Source organism: Triticum dicoccoides, chromosome 3B, assembly GCF_002162155.2.
Source record: "Triticum dicoccoides isolate Atlit2015 ecotype Zavitan chromosome 3B, WEW_v2.0, whole genome shotgun sequence".
Classification (NCBI taxonomy): domain Eukaryota; kingdom Viridiplantae; phylum Streptophyta; class Magnoliopsida; order Poales; family Poaceae; genus Triticum; species Triticum dicoccoides.
This window is the reverse complement of record NC_041385.1, coordinates 54246884-54267008: the sequence shown is the minus strand read 5'-3', so window position 1 is coordinate 54267008 and position 20125 is coordinate 54246884. Positions and strand designations below refer to the sequence as shown.

General features: G+C 50.2%; 1 pseudogene; it reads right to left on the bottom strand.

The window, feature by feature from the left end:
• Positions 1–598: 598 nt before the first annotated feature.
• Positions 599–6638, bottom strand: LOC119279254 (annotated as a pseudogene).
• Positions 6639–20125: the final 13487 nt, after the last annotated feature.

The window sequence follows — 20125 nt, the reverse complement described above, 5'->3', positions numbered from 1 at the left end:
ACTGATAAGAGCATAGCAGCATCGTGCTTTGCCCACACGCGCTACTGCTAAGCGGGGCCAACCGTGTGCCCAATTTCAAAATTAGCAGTAGCCACCCGAGTCAAAAGCACGCTACTACTATTGCGTTAGCAGTAGCGCGTGTCGTGACACCACGCTGCTGCTAAACTTAGGTTGGTGGGTACTGCCGGTCAATATTTGTAGCAGTGCGGTTTGTCCAGCACGCGCTACTTCTAAATATGTATCAGTAGCGGGCTTTGCTTACCCGCGCTACTGCTTATTAGCAGTAGCGCTCCTTTTTGTACCGCGTTGTTGCTAAGATTCTATGTATAAGGTTTTCCCTAGTAGTGCCACCAGGCACCGCACCTGCTTCCTTTCAGGTGGGCACAAAGATTGTTCCCCAAAAAATAGAAAGATCATGCAGAAAGCAAACACAATCCAAATTTCATCACAAAGAAAAACAAGAAATTAGTGGTGCAGTGAGAATAAAATGATTGGTTTTACCTAACTGTAGCTAGTGAAATGATCCACCAGCCAATAGCAACAAAGTGAGATTTGAATAAATACAGCGCAAATGGAACTTTGCATCAAACTTTACCTTTTAGCTTCCACATTTTACCAAGCAGGAGAGGCAAGGAAAATCTTCAGTGACTGGTAAGAAAAGACCAGTATAAGAAAAAAAACAAGAAGAGCAAAGAATCACGAAGCAACCAGAAGTTTTTTACCAACAAATGTCAATAAGTGACGTAAACTGACCATAGGTAATTGCGCAAATCTAACACTGGATCTTTGTCATGATCAACATTCACAACAAAGGACTAAAAAAACACGGCTGGAGCTATACGGCACTCAATCAGAAATATGTACATTAGTACATAAGGTCATGGGCAAACATATGCCTTAAACTATGCCACCAAATACAGCACATAACACCCCTTTTATGATTAAATTAATATACTTTGGTCTCCCATGCTGAACACGTTCGTAAAATTTATTCTTCCAATTTCAATGTTACACTATCCTTCTGAAGCGCTATAGATCATATGAGGTGTGTGCTTTCTGTCTTATGCACCAGCATTTTCAGTAATTGCATCTTTTTTAATGGAGCATATCTGACTTTTGTGTTTATGGTAATGGCACAAAACCTGATTTTCAGAACAAAAAATGCACAATTCATAATTAATCAAATGGATATGACTCGTTTTGTAAAGAGAGAAATTTATAACATTTCTTAAGTTAAAAACATATCGGTACATTAAAACCATTATACTTACCGTTACCGAACTTAGCTCGCCAGCTTTAGTTCCACGATCATATGCTAACCTAAAGCATAACAGCGTAAAGTTCTCCACTAGGTTACTAGCTATGGCACAACAATTAGTGTGACAAAGTAATAAGATTACAACCATCAAACAGAAGTAGCTATTATTCCAACATGTGTACCATGAAAGGGTCTTAGCAGATTATCTTTCAATAGTTCAATGTTGGTGAATCATTTATTCAGATATCTAACATGTCTAGTTCATTACTTTTCACTGTCAGGTATAAGGAGAAAATGTGGAACACCTAGAAAAAAATGTCAAACACATGATACAAACAAGTGTGAGTGGAAGTGTGGAACTGAAAAACACATGAACTCAAATGTTTGTGTAATTGATAACCTTCATTCTTTTGCATAGTATTGCTGTAGTACTTGAAGTTGAAAAGCACATTACCAGCTCTCAACCTGTGTGGAAAACAAAAAAACTATATCTTCTCAATTGGTCATATTGAAATGCAAATGCATTTGTAGAGATAAAAGTAAAAGCAAAGTGTCACACTAAGACCTGGCCAGACAACAGGTGCTTAGGTTAGGCTAAGGTCACACAAGAGCACAACAAACCTGAGTAGGTAGCCAAAACCTCACCACTAGGCACTAACAGAAATTTGATATACTAACTCCATTCCTTTACCTGCCCTCTCAGACATCTAAATATATATAGAAGGTACCAATACATGTTTGTGGAATCCACACAATTTGAACCATCCATCCAACTTTCACCGAATGATTCAGAATTTTAGTTGGACTTTCTCAGATTCGGCTTTAATTGCACAATAATCCTCTTAATAAACCTACATCTTATTTATTTTCCTCCTACCATAATTGTAAGTGAAATCCTAATCCCTCCTCTGATTTCTCTTTTGTGCACTCACTCACTCTGCGTCCTCTTCTCTCAACAACGATTTATGGGCAAGGTGGCATATTTCCCCCCTCTTCTCCCCACGCACACATGCCCACTTCCCTCTCGATATCTGCCACCTTTGCGGCTCACCTGCCAATCGCCCCCCACTGCACTATCTATTGTGTGGTGCTGAGAACTTCTTTGTGTTTGCAATATGTTCATTTCATTTTTCATTATGTCCCTGTGACAAATGCCATCACTTTCTTCAACTATATTTCAGGAAAGCCACTAAAAGTAAAATAATGATCTGAAGGTCTTTTCTATGGAAAATCTAGAACTATTATTTGAACATAAAAAATCAGTATATATTTGTGTATATTAGCACCCAATTTAAAAGATAGACTCCATGCATTCTAAAACAACACCTAACAATGAACAGATCCATCTTAGCCCGCTCAACTATCACATATGTCCAGTTTTCACCCTCAACTATGAAATAGAACATTTAACAACATGTCCATGTTGGTGTTGGTACATTTGGTACATGACATCAACACACACATAAAATGTTCAGCAAGCAGCAAGCTCAGCTGTGCTGACTGCAAAACAATGGCCATCTACTAAACCCTGTCAAAAACTCAAAATAGATATCTTCGAACTAAGCTTTCCAAGCAAGCGAATGCAGTTACTCACGACTCTATTACAATAAATAGAGCTATAGATATGCATATACATGTTGTAGTGTTACCGTATGATATGTGGTAATGATGAAGGTGGGACACCATTGTATGAGTAACTACTATATGGAGATTCAGACATGTCTTTTGCACCAGCTTCTTGAGCAGATATGCCTACTTGGAGTTGATATGAACCCTGCAACAATAATACACATCTCGGAGAAGCTATGGAAGTAAATAACAGAACATACTGCAGTAAGGTGCTGCCATCTTATATAGAAAATACTTGCCACTTAAATGTGGAAACAATTATTAGATAAAAAATAAAGTAACAGGGATAAACTTACCTTAGAATCAACCTGATGAGATTAAAATGTCAAGAAACTATCCCGCTCCATAAATTTTGGTTGCATATATAACAAAAGGAAAGGCAAGTAGATCAACATATAGAGCCAAGTACTGGCATCTTTGGTTCAAGGCTAACTTTGCTTAAGTAATGTGTGGCTTACCGCAAAAGAGTGGCTAACAAAATTAAAGCCACAAGTGTGGCAAAAGATTGTGTGTGGTAAAAAATGAGTATGTACCTCAAAAAATTGTGGCTTGCCTATGGTTAAGCGTGCCAAGTTGTGCAAAAGATTGTGTCTATGACACATGGTCCATATAAGTAGTTAAGTGTGTGGTAAAAAACGAGTATGTACCTCAAAAAACTGTTGCTTGCCCATGGTTAAGCGTGGCAAGTTGTGCAAAAGATTGTGTCTATGAAACATGGGCCATATAGGTAGTTAAGTGTGTGAAAAAAAGAGTATGTACCTCAAAAAACTATGGCTTGCCTATGGTTAAGCATAGCAAGTTGTGCGAAAGATTGTGTCTATGACAAATATGCCATATAGGTAGTTATGTGTGGAAAAACACAAGTATATACCTCAAAAACTATGGCTTGCCTATGGTTAAGCGTGACAAGTTGTGACTGGGAACCAAACAACCCCTAAGATTGTCAAGTAGGTTCCACTACACTACATATTCTCTCTCTTGATTTAATAATTTTCTATTAAAACGAAAAAGATACTTAATGAACTGAATGAAACACATTTGCAGAATCACTGGAATATCCATAAACTACAATTTCAACCTTTACTATTAATGTCCATCTTATAATATGTCCAATTATCTTGATGCAAATTGCACTATTAATATGAAGATTTTACATTTGAACTTCTGGAATGGGATGTGCTAATTAATTGCACGCACTACAGCCTTCTAGATAGTAGAAGGTACATGGGGTAGATCGTCAAAATTTAACGTACAAGTGGCTAAGGTAATTTATTTAGTTAAAACATGCTTCAGGTGCTGCAAAAGGATTTTTCTTCATCCATCATATGGTAAAACACTACAGAAAAAATTTGCCGTGCATACAATAGGAACATTAAAGCTTAAAACCATGAGCAAGTTGAATTGGCATAGCTCTAAGAAACTTGGGCTCATACTAACTACAGAAGCCAACTCCACTGTATGTCCCAAATTTAAAGTTACACAGTTCTCCAAAGACGAACCAAGTAGATCAATTGGTATTTTACCCCAGAAACATTTCCCTTCAAGCTCTGACAAAATGCATCACATAGATAATAGTAAATAACTGCACTCAACAACACTACAAATCATAAGTGGTTTCTGAGATTCAATGTGTTCTTTACACCTCATTTTAGAAGGCGCATGTGCTAGCTATACTGGCCAGTATGGGTGACTGACAATAAATATACCATAAAAGGAGATAAAATAATCTAAACTAATGGCATACATGGCCTAGTGGCCCCTTGTCAAAAACCGATAATGCAATGTTTAAGGACACTTTTCATTTGATTCTCCTAACAATGGTAAAGTCGGTAAACATAGCCAGATCTTGCACACCTACACTATGTTAAGTAGTTATCCATGGATTAAAGGAATGTTTGTTAACTATTTTTGATTTCCAACGACTGTAATACTAATCTTCCATGCAAGAGAAGGTCTGGTAAGTTGCTGTTAGCTGTGAGATAGGTGGTTGCAAGGATTGGATTGGTTTGGCCAAGAATATTGGGCGTGAACTAGCTTAGCACACTGGGAGATAAACATAGTTTGATCACTGGTCTTCATTCTTGTCAAGAATTGGGCATTTGAGAATACAATTGTATCTTCTAGCACATGATCAGCAACAGTAACTGGCTAGTGGTAGCTCGAACTGTGTGGCACACATTTTGTGTGGCTATCTAAATGTCTTACTTGCTACTCCCTCTGTAAACTAATATAAGAGTGTTTAGATCACTACTTTAGTGATATATAAACGCTCTTATATTAGTTTACAGAGGGAGTAAGTTTTAACATATTGTGTTAAACAACGGTAAGCATGCGCTTATTGTAGTAACTGTTTAGTATTTTTTTCACAAAAGAACAACCATAAACTTACTTCAGAGAGCAGAGCCTTCCACATGGTCCACAGAGCAGTTGTTTTCACCAAGATTTTCCCCAACTTGCCCTTCCGAAACTAAAAAGGGAACCAAATGTGATTCTGGTGAAGAAATATAAAACCATAAACATCACATATGAAGCATATCATACCACAGCTGATAAGGATAATGTTAACGATGAAGCTCGGGAGGTTGATAAATTCTTGATGTCTGGAATTATGAATGTAGCATTGGTGCAACCTTTATTACCAAATTCATTAAAAGCTATAAGCAAACAAACCAGACTGAATATATCAGAGAATGCTGCAAAACATTATGCATTAGTGAGATAAGAGATCATTTGGTACAAAATGTTGCATGTGTGGAACTAAAAAAAGGCAGACTTACCCCTTCAAGAGAAGTATTACTGGTAGGTGTAGCCAATAGAACATAAAGAGGAAAGATATTATGTTCTGGCAACTCAGTATTTGTACTTCGAGATAGTGATATCGTTATCTGAATCATACATCCATAGCACAAACACTGATCAGTATTTACACGATGAATAGACAATTAAATCCAGAAGTGGCTAGTACATAGTTTAACAAATATTACACCTGAGAACTTAATCAGTAGGGCCTTGTTTGGCCAAGCTACCGTTTCAGCTTCTACTAGGGTGCATGGATAAAAAAAGGCGCACCTAAGCGAGTGCTTAAGGGTGCCTAGGCTCTAGGCATTGGCAAAATGCATTGCGCATAACTACGCTTTAATCTGTGCATAACTGCGCATAAGCATGCACTTTGGTCAATAAAGTGCACAACAATGGCAAAACGCACAATTAACGCCTAGCGCTTTTTTGAACTATGCAAGGGTGTGTTTGGTTTTAGGGCATGGGGTGGAATGTCACAGGTTGGTTCTGCACCTGGCACTGGTTCTTGTGTTTGGTTTGAGAAGAAACTAGAACAGACTGATTTCCCACAAGTGGATATGCCCCTCCGATGCCAAACCAATAGATTCCCCCAAATCAGTGGAATCACATGGTTCCTCGTCTATTAGGGATAAAAATACAAATAAAATGAGCTCATCTCACTGCCATTTGTCTCGCACCCTCGCACCTCACCCCCTCGATTTGTGGAGGAGCACCACCCAGGGCCAAAACGGCGGGCCGCAGTCATTCTCCGGTGGGAGGAGGCACAAGCCGCTGAGAATATCAAACAGAGCCTGAGGCCACCATCACTCTCAGATTCCTACACAGAGAGGTGAGGCGGGCCTAGGATTGGTGCTTGCCATCATAGGAGACTATCAAAACTCTCTTGACGGCTTACCAGATCGGGATGGTGGCGGTTTCGAGTTATTGGGTGGACGAATTTGTCGAGGGCCATCAGAGAGGTAGCAAATTGTTAAAGCCCGGGCACACCGTAAACTAAAGTACTTCACTTTGCTCTATGAAGAACCATACTTTTTTTACGAATACCAAGAGCCATACTTGAATATGTTGGAAATATGCCCTAGAGGGAATAATAAATTAGTTATTATTATATTTCCTTGTTCATGATAATCGTTTATTATCCATGCTATAATTGTATTGATAGGAAACTCAGATACATGTGTGGATACATAGACAACACCATGTCCCTAGTTGACTAGCTCGTTGATCAATAGATGGTTACAGTTTCCTGACCATGGACATTGGATGTCGTTGATAACGGGATCACATCATTAGGAGAATGATGTGATGGACAAGACCCAATCCTAAGCCTAGCACAAAGATCGTGTAGTTCGTATGCTAAAGCTTTTATAATGTCAAGTATTGTTTCGTTAGACCATGAGATTGTGCAACTCCCGGATACCGTAGGAATGCTTTGGGTGTACCAAACGTCACAACGTAACTGGGTGGCTATAAAGGTGTACTATGGGTATCTCCAAAAGTGTCTGTTGGGTTGGCACGAATCGAGACTGGGATTTGTCACTCCGTATAACGGAGAGGTATCTCTGGGACCACTCATCATAGTGCACAATGTGACCAAGGGGTTGATCACGGGATGATATGTTATGGAACGAGTAAAGAGACTTGCCAGTAACGAGATTGAACAAGGTATCGGCATACCGATGATCGAATCTCGGGCAAGTACAATACCGCTAGACAAAGGGAATTGTATACGGGATTGATCGAATCCTCGACATCGTGGTTCATCCGATGATATCATCGTGGAACATGTGGGAGCCAACATGGGTATCTAGATCCCGCTTTTGGTTATTGACTGGAGAATGTCTCGGTCATGTCTGCATGGTTCCCGAACCCGTAGGGTCTACACACTTAAGGTTCGATGACGCTAGGGTTATAGAGGAAGTTTGTATGTGGTTACCGAATGTTTTTCGGAGTCCCGGATGAGATCCCGAATGTCACAAGGAGTTCCGGAATGGTCCGGAGGTAAAGATTTATATATGGGAAGTCCTGTTTTGGTCACCAGAAAAGTTTCGGGTTTTACCGGTAACGTACCAGGACCACCGGGAGGGTCCCGGGGGTCCACCAAGTGGGGCCACCGGCCCCGGAGGGCTGCATGGGCCAAGTGTGGGAGGGGACCAGCCCCAAGTGGGCTGGTGCGCCCCCCCACAAGGGCCCAAGGCGCCTAGGGTTTGGGCAGGGGGCGCACCCACCTAACTTGGGGGGCAAGTTTCCCCTCTCCCCCCCTTGGCCGCACCCTAGATGGGTTTTGGGCTGCCGCCACCCCTAGGGAGGGAACCCTAGAGGGGGAGCACCCCCTCCCTCTCCCCTATATATACTTGAGGACTTTGGGGCTGCCAACACATGAGTTTCACCTCTCACTGGCGCAACCCTACCTTTCTCCATCCTACTCTCCCGCGGTGTTTGGCGATGCCCTGCATGATTGCCACGCTCCTCCACCATCACCACGCCATTGTGCTACTGCTGGATGGCGTCTTCCTCAACCTCTCCCTCTCTCATTGCTAGATCAAGGCATGGGAGACGTCACCGGGCTGTACGTGTGTTGAACGCGGAGGTGCCGTCCGTTCGTGTCGGTGTACTAGAATAGGGGTACCCTAGTACCCCGAAATTGTGCACGGGCAGTTGCAGCACCCCGCGGCAAGGCTTGCCGGGCGAACGCCAAGACCCTCCAAGGTTCCCTTGGAGCCATTCAAGAACAAAGTATTTAAGCTCAGGATACAAGGCCCCGGCAAGAGGAGCTTGCCGGGAAGGCCAACCGAGGCACTCTAAGGAACTTGCCGCGACGCGCCACGCGCTCCAGCAAGGCAAAAAGGCCCCGGCAAGACAAGCTTGCCGGGAAGACAAACCAAGGTACCTCGAGGCCCGGTGAGCGACAAGCTTCCGGACCCGACAAGATAACAACAGCGGCAAGGCGCTTGTCGCGGCAGGCGGCCACTCTGCGTCCACGCTCCAGCGCATCCACCAATGTGTCGCTCTGGGGGCCTCTCCGGGCGCGCGTGGCGGGAGGTTGTGCAGCCAGCAGTGCGTAGTGGCATGCGAAGCTGACAAGATCACCATCATGGCGAACGGTGGCGCCCCTAACGGTCCTTTTCTGCACTGTTCAGGCGACTCAGACGGGCATTTAATGCCCTTGTCCCCTGCCGTCAGAGTTAGGTAGGGTGCACTGGACAAGCAACTGTATCACCTACCTCGCTTTTTACGTTTGTGCCCTTCTCTGCGTTGCCACCTGTCGGTGACCCCTTTAGCATATAAAAGGAGGCCCATGCGCAACGTAGGGGAGGGTTGGAGGGTTGGAAGGTTGGATCACTTCGACTCATTTGTAAACCAGAAAGACACCACGCTCTCTGGAGGGCAAGAACACAAGATAACATAGCCAGACAAGCAGCAGTAGGAGTATTATCTCTCCGGAGAGCTCCGAAGCTGGGTAAACCGCTCGTGTGCTTCGCCTTGATCTGCTCTTCATGCAGCCTCCGCCCCCCACCGAACCAAAAGGGGCCCGGTCCGCCGGCCCCATAGGTGTTCGTGGGTCAGTTTCCCCCGACATCTTTGGCGCGCCAGGTAGGGGGCGTCGAGATTGTGTGAACCTGATCCGGTGTTCACACGAGCTAGATCTTCATTCCCTTCATCAACATGCCACCGAAGAAGAAGACTTCGACGGCAGCCGCTCCGTCCACGTCGTTTCCGCCACCGTTGGAGCAAACGGGTGGTGGAGTGGACGCCGGCGGAAGAACAGGCGTCGATGAGGGTGCTCATAGTGCTGCCAAGTCCAAGGACAAGGCAGCACAGACCTCGGCGTCCGTACGCGCACCGCGCCCGTCTCAGGAGGAGCGGGACCAACAGCATCATGGTGTTCCCAGCGACATACGTCCGCTGGGCCAAGATCAAGCTGGTGGATCTCGGGACGCTCAAGACCAGCATGCACGCCAGCATGCTGGCACGAGCGGGGCACGGTCGCCTGGACGGGATACTGCTCCTTCTAACATAGTTAGAAGTTCGAGCACGTCCCGCTCCTCGCGCCGTCCGCCACTGCCACCCACCACTCCAGTAGAAGCTTTGGCGCGAGCTCAACTTCTTCTAGATTACCCTCCGACGTCGGACAAGATCGACGAATGGAGGGCTACCATTCAGAGTCTCATCGGCTATGCCAACGGCGACACTCCACGGCGGCCAAGCGCGTCGCCGCCGCGGCAGGGTTGCCAGGCGCGAGCCGGTGGCGACGAAACGGGTGGAGGTGCAACTACCATGCAATCACCGCCCCGAAGGCCAAGATCGCCGACTCGCCGGATCCACCTCGATAGTGACTCCACTGCATCGTCGGATCTACGAGCTCGTCGCGATCAGTGCCAAGTTCTTCATGATCGACAACAAGAAGACGCTCGAACCCGCATCGAGCGCCGAAGAGAAGCACGACGTCAATCCGACAAGCGCGCTGGGCCCTCTGTTGACATGCATGCGCCAGGGGAACCAGGTGATCTGCCATACGCGGTAAGTTGTCCTGCGTTCACTCGTGAGCTGCGGCAAGTCCAGTGGCCCAGTACAAAGAACTTCAAGCCAGACGTACCGGAGAAGTACGACGGCAAGACGCATCCGTCAGAGTTCCTCAGCATCTACACCATTGCGGTGGAAGCTGCCGGGGGACGAGATGACAAGATCCTTGCCAACTACTTCCCGCTGGTGCTCAAGCCCAATGTCAGATCCTGGCTCATGCACTTGCGGGACAACTCCATATCCTCTTGGGCTGATCTGTGCCATCAGTTTGTCGGCGCCTTCACCGGCGGACACAAGCCTCATGGCCAGGAGAGTGATCTTCATTTACTCGCCCAGAAGGAAGGAGAGCCCCTGCGCAAGTACATTCAGAGATTCAGCAGTGTGCAGCACAACATCCCAGATGTCCACCCTGCCGCGGTGATCAGCGCGTTCTATCAGAATGTGCGAAACCGCAGGATGCGGGAGGAAATGGCGATGTGCAAGATCAAGGATGTCAGTGAGTTATATGCACTGGCCGACAAGTGTGCGCGTGCTGAGGAAGGGAGGAGGCTCCCCGGAGAAAATATAGGAGCGGGGGGATCTGACAGTGAAGATGCTGCCCCGGCAAGGAAAAACCGGCGGCGGAAGAACAGAAGGAGGAAAGGTAAAGAGGTGCTAGTTGTTGAGCAGTCCGGCAACGGTGGTGGCGCCAAGGAGGCCAAAGCTGGTGACTCCGGCAAGGATGTTGCCGCGGAGGTGGCGGCCGCCGACAAGCAGGACGGCACCAACAAGCAGTATTGCAAGATTCACTGCACCAAGGGCCATGATCTCCATAACTGTAAGAAAGTCGAGCAGCTTGTTGAGCAACAGAAAGCTGAATACGAGCGGCGCGACAAGGAGAAAGCCCAGGAAGGTGCTGGGGGATCCGGCAAGAAACGTCCCGGCCGAGGAGGACGTCGCGGAAAGGCCAAGCAGCGGCAAGGAGACAGACCTCCTCGCGGCCGCGACAAGGACGAAGATGACGGCGACGATGAAGACATGGATGATGAGGAGACTGATGAGCAGGAGTTCCAGAAAGCCACAGAGGTCCTGTGCATTGACGGTGGTGCTTCTCTGCACACCTCGCACCGTCAGCTCAAGCAGTGGGTGCGAGAAGTTAATGCAGCATAACCGCCCGTCAAGTCACGCAAGCCTCTGAAATGGTCCAGCACGCCTATCATCTTTGATATTGAGGACCACCCTGATCGCATAACTGCGGTCGGGTGCTTGCCGATGTTGGTTTCACCAACAATCCGCAACCTCAAGGTCACTAAGATGCTAGTTGACGGCGGGGCCGGCTTGAATCTGATCTCCTCCGCGGTGCTCCAGAAACTCCAGATCCCTGACAGCGAGCTCGAAGAGACCGGCACATTTCAAGGAATCAACCCGGGAAGGAGCAAGCCAAAGGGAAAGATCACGTTGCCGGTAACATTTGGCAGTGAGCTGAACTTCAGGACTGAGAGGGTCACGTTTGACGTTGTTGACATTCCATTACCTTACAATGGAATCCTTGGCCGTCCGGCACTCGCCAAGTTCATGGCAGCCTCTCACTATGCGTACAACGTACTGAAAATGCCAGGCCCAATAAGCGTCATCTCTGTCCCTGGCGACAAGAAGGATGCTCTTATCTGTGCCGACAAGATCTACCGGGAAGCAGCAGCTGCAGCAGAACACAAGACCCTTGCCGCTGGAGCTCCCGGGGGGAAGAAGAAGACCAAGTCCGGCAAGAGCTCCGATGCCCACTCCGGCAAGCGCACCTCTTTGGAGTGCTGCGCTACCATCAAGGACGCACCATCGAGCTCCACCGGCAAGTGTAAGAAGGCAATGGCAGCTCCACCTGAGACCAAGAAGGTGTCCGCCAAGGAAGATGGCACTGGTGGTACATTTACCATCAACGCCACTCTTGACCCCAAATAGGAAAGCGCGCTCGTTGCTTTCCTGCGGGCGAATGTCGACGTGTTTGCATGGAAACCATCTGATATCCCCGGTGTTCCCAGGAAAGTACTTGAGCACCACCTTGCCGTCTGTCCTCATGCGCGGCCCGTCAAGCAGAGAGTAAGGAAGCAGGCAGTGGAGCGCTAAGAATTCATCGCAGAAGAAATCAAGAAGTTTTAAGCAGCAGGCCTTGTCAGAGGAGTACTCCATCCCACGCGGTTGGCCAATCCTGTTGTTGTGCGCAAGGCTAACGGGAAATGGAGACTTTGTATTGACTTCACTGATGTTAATAAAGCTTGTCCTAAAGACCCATTTCCCTTGCCGCGTATTGACCAGATTGTTGACTCCACGGCCGGATGTGATTTGCTTTCATTTCTTGATGCATACTCAGGATACCATCAGATCTTCATGGCAGAAGAAGATGAAGAGAAAACCGCATTTATCACCCCGTGTGGCACGTACTGCTTCGTACGGATGCCTTTCAGTTTGAAGAATGCTGGTTCAACATTCGCAAGGGTAGTCCACCATGCTTTTGAGCCGCAAATGCACAGAAATGTGGAAGCTTACATGGATGACATAGTGGTCAAGAGCAAGAAAAGGGCGACCCTAATTCAAGATTTAGACGAGACATTTGCAAATCTGCGCAAGATCAACCTCAAGCTCAACCCCGAGAAGTGTGTGTTTGGAGTCCCCTCCGGCAAGCTTCTCGGGTTCTTCGTGTATCAGCAGGGAATTGAAGCCAATCCCGACAAGATCAAGGCCATTGAGCAAATCGAAGCACCAAAGCGCGTCAAGGATGTACGAAGGCTTGCCGGTTGCATGGCTGCTCTTAGCAGGTTTATCTCTAGATCTGCTGACCGCGCCCTGCCATTTTTCAAAATTTTGAAAAAGGCAGGTCCAATGAAATGGACTCCGGAGGCGGAGGCTGCGCTGCAGGACTTGAACAGATACCTGTCCTCCACTCCAACACTTGTCGCACCTAAGCCGCAAGAGAAGTTGCTGCTATATATAGCGGCAACCAATCAAGTGGTTAGTGCTGCGTTAGTGGCGGAGAGGGAGGCAGATGATGAGCCGGCAACAATGGCAGATGCATCCAGCGACAAGCAGGGGGCTTCGCCGACAAGCTCTGGTCCCGACAAACATGGGTTTGCGCAGGAACATGATAAGATGCCAAGGAGAATGGTGCAGCGCCCAGTTTACTTTGTCAGTTCCCTTCTGCAGGGAGCTAGGTCAAGGTACTCTGGTGTGCAGAAGTTGCTTTTCGGCCTCCTCATGGCCTCGAGAAAGCTGCGCCATTACTTCCAAGCACATGAGATCACAGTCGTCACTCGCTTTCCGCTGAAGAGGATACTGCAAAATCCAGAAGCAACAGGCATGATTGTCGAGTTGGCGCTGGAACTGTCAAGCTTTGGCCTCAAGTTTGAGAGCACTTCAACTATCCAAAGCAGAGCGTTGGCAGAGTTCATAGGAGAGTGGACGCCAACCCCAGATGAAGAAATTCCAGAGAAAAGCATCCCCGTCAAAGAAGCGAGTAAAGAGTGGCTGATGTACTTTGATGGTGCCTTCTCGCTGCAAGGCGCCGGTGCAGGCGTGCTGCTTGTCGCACCCACCGGAGAGCACCTCAAGTGATGCACTTTCCCAAAGAGCAAGCAACCAACAATACTGCAGAGTATGAAGGATTGCTTGCCGGTCTCAGAATTGCAGCAGACCTTGGGATCAAGAAGCTTATTGTCAGGGGTGACTCACAGCTTGTCGTCCGCCAAGTAAACAAAAACTACCAGAGTCCGTTGATGGAAGCATATGTTGATGAAGTGAGGAAGCTAGAGGAGCACTTTGACGGTCTACAGATGGAGCATATCCCAAGAGCTCAGAATGACATTGCTGATGGCTTGTCAAAGTGCGCCGCACTAAAGTTACCTGTGGAACCAGGAATCTTTGTGCTTAAGTTGACTCAACCATCCGTAACACCATCAACTAGACAAAGCAAGAAGAGGAAGTTGGTTTCTGGTGACTACTTTCCGGCAGAGCTCCCCGAAACCGCCGCCAAGAAAGTCCCCAAGATCAACACCAAGGATGCTGAGGGGCTGTCTGCTCCGGCAAGCCTTATGGTTTGTTCCGTAGAAGCAGACGCTCCCGACAAGTTTTGCTCCGGCAAGCTTGCCGGGGAACATCAAGCTCCGGCAGGGCCGCAAGCCCTTGCCGTGGAAGCAGATGTTCCCGCAGCAGCAGATGCGCCTTTAGTCCTTGTTGTCGAGCCACAAGCTCCAGATGGGCACAGCAGATTGTCTACTTCCTTCAGACAGGAGAACTTCCCGAAGAACAAGAAGAAGCGGAAAGAGTAGCCCGACAGTCAAGTATGTACCAGTTTGTTGATAGCATACTGTACAGAAGAAGACTCAACAGTGTGAAATTGAAGTGTATTCGCCGGGAAGATGGACAAAAGCTGTTGGCAGAGATAGATGGAGGCATATGTGGCCACCACATTGGCGCAAGAGCACTTGCCGGCAAAGCTTTCTGGCAAGGTTTCTTTTGGCCGACAGCCCTCCAGGATGCAACTGCACAAGTAACCAAGTGTGAAGCGTGCCAGTTCCACTCCAAACAGATACACCAGCCAGCTCAAGCTCTCCAGACGATCCCTTTATCCTGGCCATTTTTGGTCTGGGGGCTCGATATCCTCGGCCCCTTCCCCCGAGCTGTCGGGGGCTTTGAGTACTTGTACGTTGCAATCGACAAGTTCACAAAGTGGCCGGAAGTGCAGCCAGTGAGGAAGGTGACAGCACAGTCAGCAGTCAAGTTCTTCAGGTCGATTGTTTGCCGTTTCGGGATCCCTAACAGGATCATCACCGACAACGGCACGCAATTCACGAGCCGCACCTTCATGCAGTACGTTCAAGACCTTGGCGCCAAGGTCTGCTTCGCTTCTGTTGCTCATCCGAGAAGCAACGGTCAAGCAGAGAGGGCAAATGCTGAAGTGCTGCGCGGGCTCAAGACCAGAACTTTCGACAAGCTGCACAAGTGCGGAAGGAACTGGATCGAGGAGCTGCCGGTGGTTCTTTGGTCGATCAGAACGACGCCAAATCGAGCCACTGGTCAGACACCTTTCGCTCTAGTCTATGGAGCAGAGGCAGTTCTCCCCACGGAACTCGTATACGGGTCACCTCGAGTGCTCGCTTATGATGAGCTTGAGCAAGAACAGCTGCGGCAAGATGACGCGCTGCTCCTTGAGGAAGATCGTCTTTAGGCTGCTGTACGAGCTGCTCGATACCAGCAAGCTTTGCGCCGCTATCATAGCCGCAAAGTTAAAGCCAGAAGCTTCGAGGAAGGCGACCTTGTTCTTCGGCGCGTTCAGTCCGCCAAGAATTCCAACAAGTTGACGCCGAAGTGGGAAGGCCCTTATCGGGTGAGACGAGTCACAAGGCCTGGCGCTGTCCGCCTTGAGACCGAAGATGGCGTTCCGGTGAGCAACTCCTGGAACATAGAACATCTTCGTAAGTTTTTCCCATAAGGCGCGGTTGCCGGGACCCGTTCCGGCAACCACCTTTTGTACAAGTCTTGCCGCTATTGCATGTAATCCTTTGTACAAAGCCAGGCGCAGATCCCGTGCATAAGTAAAACCCCATGTGCTCCACACAACTTGTCCATTTCATGCGTTAGTTCCTTTCTTGCATGCGATTATCTGACACTTTGTGCAGCACCTACATCCGGTAAGCAGTAACGAGCCGGAGAGCTCCATATTATTATTTTCTCTTCTTTCTTTTTCTTTTAAAGGAAAAGAAGGTTCCCTCGCACACAAGTTTGCCGGGGGGGAAGGAGAAGATTGTGGTATGGGCCAGGCGTCGTTCAAGCAAAGACTTGCCTTACCGGGAAGCAAATGACAGAAAAGCTAAGTTGCCAAAGTTTGAGCAATCACTTATTTAAATTTTTGAGTTATCTTCCTCGAACGACCCTGCTTTGTATGGAAAACCTGTGCACGGAGGAACCTACTCGTGGCTAGTTGCGCCCTTACTTTGTTTCGAGTCCGCTCAACAGCTTAAGCATGCTGCAACTAGTCGCGACAAGGTTTCTTGTCGGAAGCAGCGCCGCCAGCAGGCTACTGAAGTTCCGCACTCAGCGCTCGCGGCTCGAGCGCCTGCGCCGACAAGTTCCCTATAAGCGTAGGGTAATAACATACAAAGGAAGGAATCTAGTAGAGGAAATAACATTGCAATTGATAACAGAAATAAAGTTATATTACAAGATAACTTGACGCAGCTCTAATAGATGTTTTCATAACATGATTAGCAGCGACAAGGGAAAAGAAGAAATGGGCGGCCTAATCTACGCGTCCGCCCTCGACTCTCTTGATCTCGCCCACCTTGTCCACAATGGGTGCGACAAGGGCCTTGAGTGCATCCAGATCGGCGTCAGGCGGCAAGGACCTGAGGACGTTGGGGAAGCTGAGGCCTGGGTTGCGGAAGGCCACCTTCTTCAGCACCTTCTGGAGAACCCCGGCGTAGATTTTGCGCGACTCGTCGGCCAGCTGCTTCGGGATCCTTTCCTGGAGCCGCTGGAGTGCCGTCGCCACGCCCTTGAAGAACAGGCTGAGCTTGGCGCTGGGTTGAAGACTCTCGTCGGAAGGATACCCGAAGTCCTCCATCCCCAGCTGCGCCAGCTCCTCGTTGATGACTGCGGCAGTGTTCACCAGACCCTCGGTCCAGTGCTCCACTGTGTCCCTGAACGAGTTCTGGGTAACTGCAATGCTCTCCAGCAGCGCCGCGTCAGCCTTGACTTTCTCCGCCAAGGTCTTCTCCCGCTCCTTGGCGGCCTCCAGCGTCTGCGTCAGCGTGGCCAGCTTCAGCTCCAGGTCTGCTTTGGAATCCTTGGCGGCGCTGAGCTCCTTGCCCCTCTCAGCGAGAAGGCCTTGCAGCTCACCGTAGGCGGCAGCATCCTTCTCGCGCTCACGCTTGAGCGCGGCAAGCTCCTCGCCGCTCTTCCCAATATCGGCCTCCAGCCGCGCCACCTTCTCCTCTAGCTCTTTCTTGGCAGCCTCTGCAGTTGCCGAGGCGTCCTTTGCCTCCTTGAGCGCCCCGCCAAGTTCTCGCTCACGCTCGGCGAGCTCTTCCTCGTAGCTGTCGAGGTGGGCCTTCCACTGCACTAGTTTGCCTTCCCGCGCGGACTGCTTCTCGGCGGCCAGCCTCTGCTCCTCCTCAGCCTCGGCCTTCTCGAGAAGAAAGGCCGTGCGCTCCTCGTCGACTCGCTCCCGCTCCTGCGCCAGGGACCGGAGAGCTTCTTGATTTTGGCCCCGGAGCTCCTCCGCACGCTTTTCTATGTCGACTCCCGCCTTCGCGACAAGCGCTTCCCGGGAAGCCAGCTTGGCTTGCCGGGCGCGGTAGAGTGACAGCAGCTTCCGCAGCAGCTGCTCCTCCTCGGGCTCGCCACTGCTGCTGCCGGGCGCGTCAACCAATGACAGTCCAGCAGAGGTGAGCACCTCCCCGTCAAAAGCTTCCCCCTCGAATGGCGCCCTGGAGCTCGATGCCCAGGGTAGCTTGATGAATATGTCGTCGCCGGCCTTCAAGTAGGCGCCGGGCTGGGGCTCCTCAGAGCCCGGCTCCGCAGAAGCGGCAGAGGGTTCGGCGGTCGGCGCAGCGCCCGGCGCTCCTGCGGCCTCAGGGTCGTCAGTGCGATCGACCGACCCCTCGCCGGCTTCCGCAGTAGCAGCCCCGGCGGCCTCTTCGCCGGCGGTCTCATCAGCACCGGCACCTTCCTTGCCGGCGCCCTCTGTCTCCATTGGCTCAGCCATAGATGGGTCTGAAGAACGAAGAAGGGAGGAAAAATCAATCAAAAATCCAAGAAAGGAAAAACAGAAGAAGCAGAACCCAAGGGAAAGTTTCTGGGCAAGTGGATTACCTGCGCCAAGATCTCCAGCTGCGGCCTCGGTCGCCGCAGGATCAGCAGTGCCGTCCCTTGCCGGGGAGTCCCCCCTTGCCGGAGAGCGCTCCCTTGCCGGGGACTCCTCACCTGGCAGCACAGTCGAAGCAGGTGGCACTTCGGGACCGGCCTCCGGGCGCTCCTGATGAGGCTGCTCTGCTCCTGCACAAGTCAACAAGCAAGATATCAGCGAAGGAAAAAGCACTCAAGCGTGCCCGGCAGCAGAAGGTTAAACTATGAACTTACGCTGGGGGCTGCTTTGAGGAGTGATTGCCGGGTCCGTCAAGGTGATCTCGGACCCACCCCCTATCGACAAGGTGGGGTCATCTTCGATGACGATCACCGCGGCCTTGGCCCTCTTCGCCGCTCTCTGGGCCAGTGTTCTGAAAAGAAAGGAGTCCAGATTGGAGCAAGTCAGATACAAGATATAAACAGCAAGATTGAAGGATTATAAGAGCACCAAAGAAACTCACTCTTCTTCTTCCTCGTCAGAGCTGAGCGCGGAAAGATCGAAGTCCGGCCCCCCTCCGGTGTGGCGAGGTGGAGGAGTAGGATCCCTTGCCCGCTTGGCGGGGGCAGTAGCGGTGGCCCGGGAAGATCCCGCTCCAGTTGCCGCTGTTGCGTGAGGCGCTCCCGCGGCAACATTGCTTGCCGCGGTAGAGCGCGTCGCGCGGCTCGGTGGCTGTGGAGCCGGCTGCCGCCCCGCTGCGTCCCCGGCCCTGCGAAGGCGCCTCCTTGGCGGGGCCGGGGGCTCCGCCTGCGGCAAGCTCTCTGAAGGCTCAGCCTCCTCCTCGCCGGCCTCGCTCGACTCGGCTTCGGAACCGGCAGGCTCCTCTTCACCCATGAACTCCGCGCGTTCGGCAAGGTTTGCCGCCTCTGCAGCCTCCGCCTCCTCCACGGTGAACCCGAATGCGCCCGCGGCAGCTGCAGCCGCAGCCTCTTCCGCCCTAGTGGCGATGAGCTGCAGCTCCTCGTCGGTGGTGTCACGGGTGAGGCTCTTCTGCTCGTCAGCACGGACCGGCACTTCCTCCAAGTTGTCGAAGAACGCTCGCACAACATCATCCGCAGGCTCTTGCCAAGTTGGGACGATGCCGTGTGAATCGCACAACGGCATCATGGCGCGGATCCGGTCAAACGAGGAGTTATTGCACAAAGGAACTACACCCCTCGGCAGTGTGAATGGGTGCTGGGGGTCGCGTTTGAATAACTCCAAGAGCATTGCGTCCAACTCCAAGACGGTGAAGTTGTAGTTAAGGCCTGGCCGCAGTCTCAAGATGTCCGGCGAGTTCTTGAACTCCCAGGCGGGCCTCCCCCTCTCCTGCAGTGGGCAATGCAGCGGCGGAGGAAATCTGCCCCGACAGCACCTACAGTGAGCCCGGCAAGCCTGAGGCGAAGAATCCTAGTGATGGCGATCTTCAGCCTCTCGTCTTCCGGGGCCACGTTGCTCCACTCATTGCCGCGCACTATTGGAGTTTGGCGCACGGCGGTGAAGGGCTGCGGATTCTCCTCGACGATCCAGCACCACTCCGCTCTCCACTCCTCCCACTTGCTGCGGAGCTCACCATCCAAGTACGCCTCCTTCTTGCCGACTCTCGAGACCCAGGCAATCGCTCCGGCAAGCGGCTCTCCTCACTATACCCGAGGAATGAAGTAGTGGCGGAAAAGGGCAACACTAGGGTGGACTCCGACAAATTTTTTCACAAGTGTGCGAAAACTGCCATGGTCAGGACAGCATTGGGGGTGAAATCAAGGAGGCGGAAGCCATATGTGTTCATAATGTCACAGAAGAACTCTGAGAAAGGCGGGCAGAGCCCGCAATAGAAGAATAGTGGGAAGAACGGGTACCCATTTGGAGCCAGCTTCGAAGTGGTAGCCGGGAGTACCGTCGTGCGCGGATGCGCACGCGTCTCCGTCGCCCAAAAGAGGTAGAAGTCCTCCCTCAGCTCCTGCACGCCGAGCTGGGGGGTGAAGATCGCCCGCTCCTTCCGCAGCGCCGCGAGCCGCTGCGCCTCGGCCGACTTCACACCCTTTCCCTTGTCGGCTTTCGGGACCATG